Source organism: Triticum aestivum, chromosome 1B (assembly GCF_018294505.1).
Source record: "Triticum aestivum cultivar Chinese Spring chromosome 1B, IWGSC CS RefSeq v2.1, whole genome shotgun sequence".
Lineage (NCBI taxonomy): Eukaryota > Viridiplantae > Streptophyta > Magnoliopsida > Poales > Poaceae > Triticum > Triticum aestivum.
Window position 1 is genome coordinate 172,323,205 of NC_057795.1, and position 9,322 is coordinate 172,332,526.

General features: G+C 48.2%; 1 non-coding gene across 1 annotated transcript; it reads left to right on the forward strand.

Moving 5' to 3' along the window:
- The first annotated feature begins 4,675 nt into the window (after positions 1 to 4,675).
- Positions 4,676 to 4,757, forward strand: TRNAS-UGA (transfer RNA serine (anticodon UGA)). The gene has a single exon. It is a non-coding gene; the product is annotated as a tRNA-Ser (tRNA).
- The last annotated feature ends 4,565 nt before the right edge of the window (positions 4,758 to 9,322 follow it).

Genomic DNA, 9,322 nt, shown 5'->3' on the forward strand with positions numbered 1-9,322 from the left:
CGTATAGTAATAAATCAATCCAGGTATGGTAAGGTCATAACTCAGGATATTTTGAATATGGTAATTATATGGTAATAAATTTAAATTACCCCAAAGGCTATCAATCCAAGTATGGTAAGGCCATAACTCGGGAAATATCGAATATGATAATAAATTTAAATTACCACCAGGTATGGTAAGGCTATTGATCCAGGTATGGCACGCCCTCAACTGATCACCTATCACAATCTCCAGCCCCACGCACGCACCAAAGAACCCACCCGGCACCAAACGCAGCTCCTCTCGATCCCCTCGAGTAAACGCCGCCGCCGTCGTGCGATCTTCCTAACACAGACGCCGTCGCCGCCTCCTTCCCACCTACGGCGTCCCACATTCATGGTGACGGCGCTCGCGTCCTACACCGACCCTCCGCGTCATATAGGTTGGTCGTTGATGGAGTGGGATGTGCCGCTGCGGTTTGGGGAGGCGAATCACGATCTGGTTGGGATCTCAATGTGGACTCGTTCTCTGCGATGAAGGATGGCGCTGCCTCCCTGGCAAATGGTATCGGAGGAAGGGGCTCTACGTCGTGAATGTCGGCGAGGCAGCGGCCGAAGGCGAGCCCGACGGTGAGCACGGGTGTTCGTCCCATGAAATAGGCGGCCACGGAGGGCGGATCTGAGGCCATCCCAATCGCCGATGGCCCTTCCTCCCATCGCTCATCGCCTCCATTCTCTCTCTCCTCTAAATCTTTGTCGCCCCTGCCTGATTCTGGCCGACGCCATCCGGCTCTTGCATCGACCACCACCAGCACGGCTGCGGACGAGGCGCAACCGCAGACGCCGCCGCCGCCATCCTCATCCACCTCCTCCACCATCCTTCCCAGCCGTGTCGGGGGCACCCGCCATCTGCGCTCTAGCCCACCCGCTCCCTCCTATCCCCTCCCCCTGCCTGCCAGCCCCGTGATCCATCGCACAGATGGCAGGTACTACAGCGACCTCCTCCCCAGCGGATCTGGCCTCATTCGATGGAGATCCATCCTGGGCACCACCTTATTCTCATGCGTGCACGTCTATATCAACGTCTCATTCCACCTCACCTGAGCCTTTACCTTCCCACCTCTGCTTCAGATCCACATCACTTTGCAAGGTATGTGCTTGATTGTTCCGAACTGGATCGATGGATTGTGCAAGGTACTTTGGGTGTTGTCATTGACGGCAATTGTCACGCCATGCTACCATCGGAGGGGTCCCTCATCGATGATTAGGGTCTTCCGAACTGCACGATCTCCATTGAGAAGGATGTTTTTAATTCTGGTTTTGCCTACATGCTTTCTTTGCCTGTATCTACTTAGCTAATGTCTTCTTATAGATAGTAGCTGCTGAAGTGGTGATCAAAGTTGTTCACTATAAGGAAACAACCATGATAACAAAAGTGTATATTCCCTGACCTTTGACCTGAAGTACTTTTTCATTAGAAACTTGCAACAGCCAGGCATTGAAATTAGCAATAGCTTCGTACGTACTGAACTAATTTGCAGCAACACGTACTGAACTAAGTTAGGTTATGCTCATCGTTCCAACATGCTTAGTGATAACCACCTAGCAAGCTAATCAAACATGAAAAAATTGAAGTGCTACTGCTAATCGTACTATTCTGAATGTGAAAATCTATTTAATTGGCTCTTCTCTAATTGTACACTTGCATAAATCTCAGATCTTGCAAATTACAGTATAACCATAAAAGTCATGCTTTGACTCCTATAGGGCCTTTTGCACTTTAATATGACTAATAATTTGCCTTAATATCACAGATTGGATTACTACCTTTCTAAGTGAATGACATTCGAGAAGGTCATTAAATAAAACCAAGAAATCCTTCTGGTATTGGAGTGTAGAAAAGTTGAGACTATAAAACCAAAAAGTTATATTTACGTTTATTAGAGAAGGTTCTTTACTTTTTATAGGAAAATACAAGATGTTGCGATGTAGAGTCTAGGTGGTGGGCCTCCTTGATCCACTTGGTGGATGAGGGCGACTCCGGTCCTGGCACCCATAGTGCCAGTGATTCAAAAATCATAGGGCCTGGATATAGCTCTAGCAGACGTATGCGGCTTGCGCATCGAGCTTGGTCGTCTCAAGCATGGAGATAGGCGAGTTGTAGACCAAGAGCTGGTACAGAGATAGGCGAGTTGTAGACAAGAGCTGGTGGGCAGCAAGAAACGCATGCACACCAAAGAACAAATCTGAGTCACATGCCTACTTCTATTGGTTTCTACAAAGAGCGGCTAGCTTAGATCTTAGACCAGTCGGTCACTGTCGAGGTCGCCAAGGTGATCTTACAGCACCGCCGTGGGGATTTCTCATGATTTTATGTAGGCAAGCCGCAAGCGGTGGTGGTGATTGGCTGGGTGGTGTCGCTGCCTTGGGAAGAGATGAAGTGATGGTAAAAGTAAGCAGGATCCGATGATTCTTCCGTGGGGATAGCCAAAGTCAAGATGTCGACTACAGACTCGTCGCAGACTTGCAGTGAATCTGGATGCGGCGAGCCTGATTTGTGGATCGATGGCGGGTCTTGACTTTGTTAGGCTGGGATTGGATGGTTGCGGAGGATGGTGTGCTTGGTTGGGTTCCCATGGAAGAATGTGGCCTCCTCGTGGATCTGGTCATGCCCATCCTAGAGAACATTGTGTCCCTAGCTCCCTCGAGGAGCAAGGACAGTGCAAGCAGCAGCAGGGGGTAGGGGTAGATGTGGGGAGGGATGTCGGCGGCTGCTCGAGGTCATCATGATGAAACCCTTGACGTCCCATCTTTATCAATGGAAGTGGAAGAGCACGAAGTCGAGATTGGATAGGAGTTTGAGTTCTTTTTGGCACCGATCAGTTCCCCACTTTAGAGATGTATTTTTTTTGCGTGCGAGCAAACAGTGGGTTGATTCTAAAGGGGATAGACACTTTTCAACAGAAGTGCATGACGGACCAAAAATATAACCTCATTTTATTCGTTTGATAGATATCGTATTATTCGTTGTTGTTCGTTCGGTGAAATTTCTTAATATTTGATTGTTGTGTTTTTAATTAGAGCACCCCATAATCACCCAATATGAGGGGATGATAAATGAAAGATACTGATTATAAATTTTGAAGAGCCCGTGGCAACGCACGGGCGTTATACTAGTTACATTAGTTGGCCGAACAAGAAAGACATGCTCAATAACAAGTTTATTACGAATTTATCACAAAGTCCACGCCGAGGTCCCAAAATTGATCCACATCAACTTACGGACCTGGCCATTGCTTGCGGACAAGAGAAGGTAAAATTCTGGAAGTTAGTAAGGCATCACCCATTGCCCCCACAACTCCCTGAGGCAGTCCCACGAAAATTCGGACCCATAGTAGAAGAATATATGGTTAATGTCTTCCTCCACGTTACACAATGGGCACATGCCATCTCAGGCCCATGCCTTCTCAGAACCTGGTCCCCGAAGCCAGAAACCACGAACAAGCTGACAAAGAAAGATCTTAAGTTTTAGGAGGGGGGGGGGGGCCCCGCCCGGCGACAGCCGCAGCCACCGAAATTGTCGGTTGACTGGAGATTGAGAACAAGGGTACACAATTATTTTCAAATTGGCCGGACCGGGCCTCTGTTCTATTGATAATGAAGGGGTGATGATTGTTTCCAACTTTGTTCTAGGTTTGACTCCTGGGGAGGTAAGCAACTCTTTTACGTGATTCCAGAATTTGAATTTTGCAGGATCCTAGCGTTTTTTTATCAGCGTGGTTTGAATTGTTTTTAGGATCCAACTCTAAACCCCTTGTAATAACTACTCCCTCATTCCAAATAACTGAAGCTCTATGATTTTCCTACGTCAAACTTTTTTCAAAAATTTAACCAAGTCCATAGAAAAATCTACCATATCAAATATTACTTCAATTGTTTTGGAACTAAGTGAGTACAATTGTTGGGCAATGAGAGGAGTTTGTCCTCCTGCTGCATTACCACGGGATGGCAACATAATTTTTTCGATAAAGGGTGATTTTATTAACTCAAAAATGTAGCATCAAGTGGATACAAAGCATTATGAGCAACACCCGGCCTCTGCATAACTAGGATGCACACAGCTGAAACACCAAAAGTCTGACAACCAGAAGAAAACAAAAATCGACAAATCGGCAATAGTAGAGTCCTATAGACCGACACTGTGCCTATGTCGAAAGGTGAGATGGCAACATAATTATGTGTAATATAATATACTCCCTCCGCCCGGAGTATGTATTTAGATGTAGTTCAATGCTAAATACATCCATTTGAGTGACACACAATTTTGGATGGAGGTAGTATGACCATAAGCACCATCTGGTGTTGAGGATCTATCTCAGGTGGTACCATAAAAGTACAAATGATAGACCGCTTTGCAATTGCTAAGCTTAAGCCACGGGCATACAAGAAAAACCTAGAGAGGACAACAGTCATTTAACCCGTGTTAGTCAGACGCAAACGACTCAAGTGTGGCATGATTTTCAACCAGTTCACATGCCTGATGGAGGAGACAGAAGACGCAACTCTTATGTTGCTATCCAATTTAGTGCAGAGCGATGATCCATCGATCGCAGAGTGACACCAGGCATACTGGATTTAACTTTTTATTAAAAGTAAGTGAGCTTATAAAAGTAAAGGTTCTTTTAGTTTGCATCCAGGTCGATATGTCCGAGTGGTTAAGGAGACAGACTTGAAATCTGTTGGGCTACGCCCGCGCAGGTTCGATCCCTGCTGTCGACGTTTTTTTGTTTTTTTTTTTGGTTTCTAATTTTCGGTCGTCAGTGAAATTACCATTCCCGCATCGTTCTTCAGGTGCGCGTCGTTCCCCTCGCTCCTGCCCCGCGTCGGTGGTCCGAGCTCCGCAGTCTGCCCGCCTCCATCCCTCCCGCCCTCCCAACGGTAAACCTGCTCCGCTGGGCCTTCTTCAGGCAACACAACTGGGGGAGCCGTCGCCGATTCCCTCTGCCTCACATCGCCGAGGTTTACAAGATGCTTTTGCTCTTCTTCCCTTCCTTCATGCTTTCATTGTTGATGCTTCACTTGGCTGGTCATTTGGTCAACCGCAGGAGCACCACGAGGTCCTAATTTACCGTTTTCTGATTTATGGTCTATGATTTGTTACAGTCTCTAGCCAGTGCGCAACTGTGCATACTATCATAGGCATCTAACTTGTTTTATTTGTTTTGCTTTGAGAGTAACTGATGGATTATGGATGAGCTGAAGATAGAGTAACATAGAGATAGGCAAGATCTTGGCTGATGGATTATGGATGCATGGTATCTGAAACACCATCTCTTGCTGATGGATTCATATGACTGTTGCTGGCTTTTGTAATTAGATCCAACAACAATACCAATATATGGGTTCTCTGTAACTGACATTAGATTCCAGGTTATGTATTTTGTTTAGCAGCCATACCATGTTTATGTTTCCATTAAATTCAGACTCACTGTCTCACATGATTTTTGTTGAAAGATGAGTGAACTCAGTTCTGAACTTGCACTAAATATATTGATTTTAAATTTATCTTTATAATATCATTATGCTTCGGAAGTTTGTTTCTCATGTTACTATTTCTATATTTAGGCCTCCTTTGGTTAATAGGATAGGATTATCATAGGAATTGGGAACTTGTAGGAAATGAGATGACATGTATCCCAAATCCTATGAGTAGGATTAGGAAGAGAGATGTCATTTGGTCCACATCATAGGAATTTTTCCATTCAGTCTAGGATCATGTTTATTTTCCTTTGAAATGTGAAGGATGTTAAACGCAGCATTGTAGAGACAGACATAGGGATAGATGTTTAAGTAGTTTCGGTGGATATCTCCTGAACCGAACTTCTCTCTCTTATCCCTTCTTCTCCAAGCATGTAATCTCAACAAACTCTTGTATGCACTGTTATCCAGGGAGGTGCGCCTCTGCCATATAAACATGCAACGCGCCCCTCCAACGAGGCAAGACGCTTTCCGCCTATCGCACATGGTAATCAGAGCATCTCTCTTCCAATACATCTAGCTTTCCACTCTCCATTAGTGCCTAGCATGTCTTCCTCCGGCTCCTCCCAGTTCGGCCTCAACAACCAGGTCACGGAGAAGCTCACCCGTACGAACTACGTACTGTGGCGCGTCCAGATCACGCCGCAGCTAAGGGGAGCTGGCGTCTTCGGCTATGCCGACGGCAGCACGCCGGAGCCAGCCCGCTTCCTTCCTGGCAAGGACAAGGACGGCAAGGACTCCACCGAGCCCAACCCTCTCCACCCAATCTGGGTCCGGGAGGATCAACAAGTGCTCGGGTACCTGCTCAACAATCTCTCCAAAGAGGTGTTGGTGCAAGTGACCGCCATCACCACGACGCACGCGCTCTGGACAACCCTGGCGGCCATGTTCTCCTCGCAGTCGCTTAGCCGCATCAACAACATCCGCACGGCTCTGCTTCATGCGCAGAAGGGAACTCAGCCGGTCGCCACCTTCTTCGCCCACATGCGCGGCCTCGCTGATGAACTCGCCGCGGCCGGCAAGCCGCTGCAAGACGACTAGATCGTCTCCTACATCATCCACGCGCTGGACATGGAGTACCAGCCTCTGGTGTCAGCCCTCGACGCTCGCACCTCTCCCGTCACCCTGGATGAGTTGTTCGCCATGCTCAGCAACTTCGACCAGCGCATGGCACTCTACCAGGGGTCGGGTGGCTTCAAGTCGTCCGCGAACGCCGCCTCGCATAGCCGCGGCGGCCCTCCACGCGGCAAGGCACGCTCTGGTGGCGGCGGCAACTCCTCCAACGCACGCGCCGGACGTTCCCCCTCCACCAACCCCAAGGGACGCGGTGGTGGTGGTGGCCGCGGCTCCAACAGAGCATGCCCCGATGCACCGCGCTGCCAGATCTGCGGCAAGCTCGGGCACAGCGCTCGGGACTGCTGGTACCGCTACGACGACGACGATGACTCCTCCCAGGACGAGGACAAGGTGGCGGCTGCTGCGGACGGCTCCTACGGCGTCGACACAAATTGGTATGTCGACAGCGGGGCCACCGAACACATCACCAGCGAGCTCGAGAAGGTGACCACGCGAGGGAAATACCGCGGCAAGGACCAGATCCACACTGCGAGTGGTGCAAGTATGAGGATTCGTCATGTTGGTCACACAATTATTAGAACTCCCCATCGCAAACTTCATCTTAAGAAAATCTTGCATGTCCCTAGTGCTAGTATGAATCTTCTCTCCGTTCATAGAATTGCCATTGATAATCATGTCTTTCTAGAATTTCATCCTTTTTTTCTTTTTGATCAAGGATCAGGCAACGAAGAAAGTACTTTATCAAGGTAGATGCGTTCGAGGGCTCTACCCGTTGATTCCGGAGCGCCGAAGATTCAATAAATAAGCCTACGGTGTTGCCAAGCTTTTGTGAACCCGATGGCACGATCGATTAGGCCATGCCTCTTTTTCTTTAGTTGAAAGGTTGCTTAGGAAAAATAAGCTCCTGTTTGTTGGTGAGCGCAATATTGAAACAGTTTGTGATTCATGTCAACGTGCTAAAAGTCATCAGTTACCCTGTCCTATATCAACTAGTGTGTCTACAAAACCATTGCAATTAATCTTTTCCGATGTTTGGGGTCCTGCCCCTAGCTCCGTTTGTAGACACACTTATTATGTGTTTTATCGATGACTACAGCAAATACTCCTGGATCTATCTTCTTAAGAAAAGATCCGATGTCTTTCAAGTTTTTCAAAACTTTCAGGCTCTTGTTGAGCGCAAGTTTGACAGCAAGATTATTGTTGTTCAATCAGACTGGGGGGAGAGTACGAAAAGTTGAACTCTTTCTTCCAAAATCTTGGTATTTCTCACCATGTGTCATGTCCGCACGCTCACCAACAAAACGGCTCTGTAGAACGTAAACACAGACACATTGTCGAAGTAGGACTAGCCATCTTAGCCGGCGCCTCCATGCCCCTCAAGTTTTGGGATGAGGCTTTCCTCACGGCTGTCCACATCATCAACATGCTTCCTAGTCGTGTTATCAGTAATGAGACTCCAGTAGAGAGGCTCCTTCACGTCACACCTGACTACAAGTCACTTCGTGTGTTTGGTTGTGCGTGTTGGCCTAATCTTCGTCCTTACAATAAACGCAAGCTCATGTTCCGCTCAAAGCAATGTGCTTTTCTTGGTTATAGTCCACTTCATAAGGGTGTAAAGTGCCTTGACATCTCCACTGGCCGTGTCTATATTTCTCGCAATGTCATCTTTGATGAAACCAAGTTTCCTTTTGCTGGTCTTCATCCTAATGCCGGCGCTCAACTACGTCAAGAAATACTCCTTTTGCCACCTCATCTATCCGGCCTTGATCATGGGGGAGAAAATATTTCTGATGATCCAGTGATGACTAATCCTCTTAACCATGCACATGAGCTTTGTGATGTTGCAGAAGAAAACGGCAGTGAAAACAGAGAAGAAAATGATGCACAAATTCATCCCCAAGTGCCATATTTTATGTGTCACGATGTCGGGAGCAAATCTGCCTCAGAGTGCGCTGGATCCGCCTCGGGATCGCTGCAGGAGCAGCAGCGCAGGCAATTTGCGTCAGGATCCGCGCGGGCTGACGCGTCAGAGCTGACAGCGGGTCCGCCCGTCCGTGCGACCGACAGCGACTCCGCGCATGCCACGCGCTCGTCCGCAGCTGGCGACGAGCCCGCACCCGCTCCGCTCCATTCAGCGTCTGACACCTGGCAACATCCGGGTGGTCGAAGCAGCGCGCGCTTCCCGGACGAATCGCGCTGCTACAAGCGGCGCGTCGAGACGCGGCTAACGGGCGCTGGATCCGGCGCTGATTCGCGTGGGCCCGCCCAATCATGCGCCCCTGATGAGCCGGTCGGGAGGCTGGGATCTTCTGCGGCGCCTACAACACCTACGTCAAGGGCCGAAGCCACAGAGGATCTGGGGCGAGCACGAGGCGAATCTGCCTGGGAATCTGCTGTAACACCCGGATGATTAAGCAACAGTGATCACCTCGGTTACTGTGGCTAACCTCACGTTGATTCGAACCCGGTCTACAAATAAATTCAAAACAAAACCAAATATAAAAGGTTTCAAAAACTAAAACTAAAATGTTCGGGGGTTGTCTAAAATAGCAAACCTAATTATGGTGGGGTGCACAAAATTTTGTAAAATGTTTTGGCATTTTAATTAATCTAAAACAGAAAGTAAGAAAAGGGAAAAATACAAAAAAAAAAGAAAAATAAAACAAAAGAGGTGGGGGGAAGGAACCCCCACTGGCCCATCTGGGCCAGCCCTTCCCCACCTGGCCCAG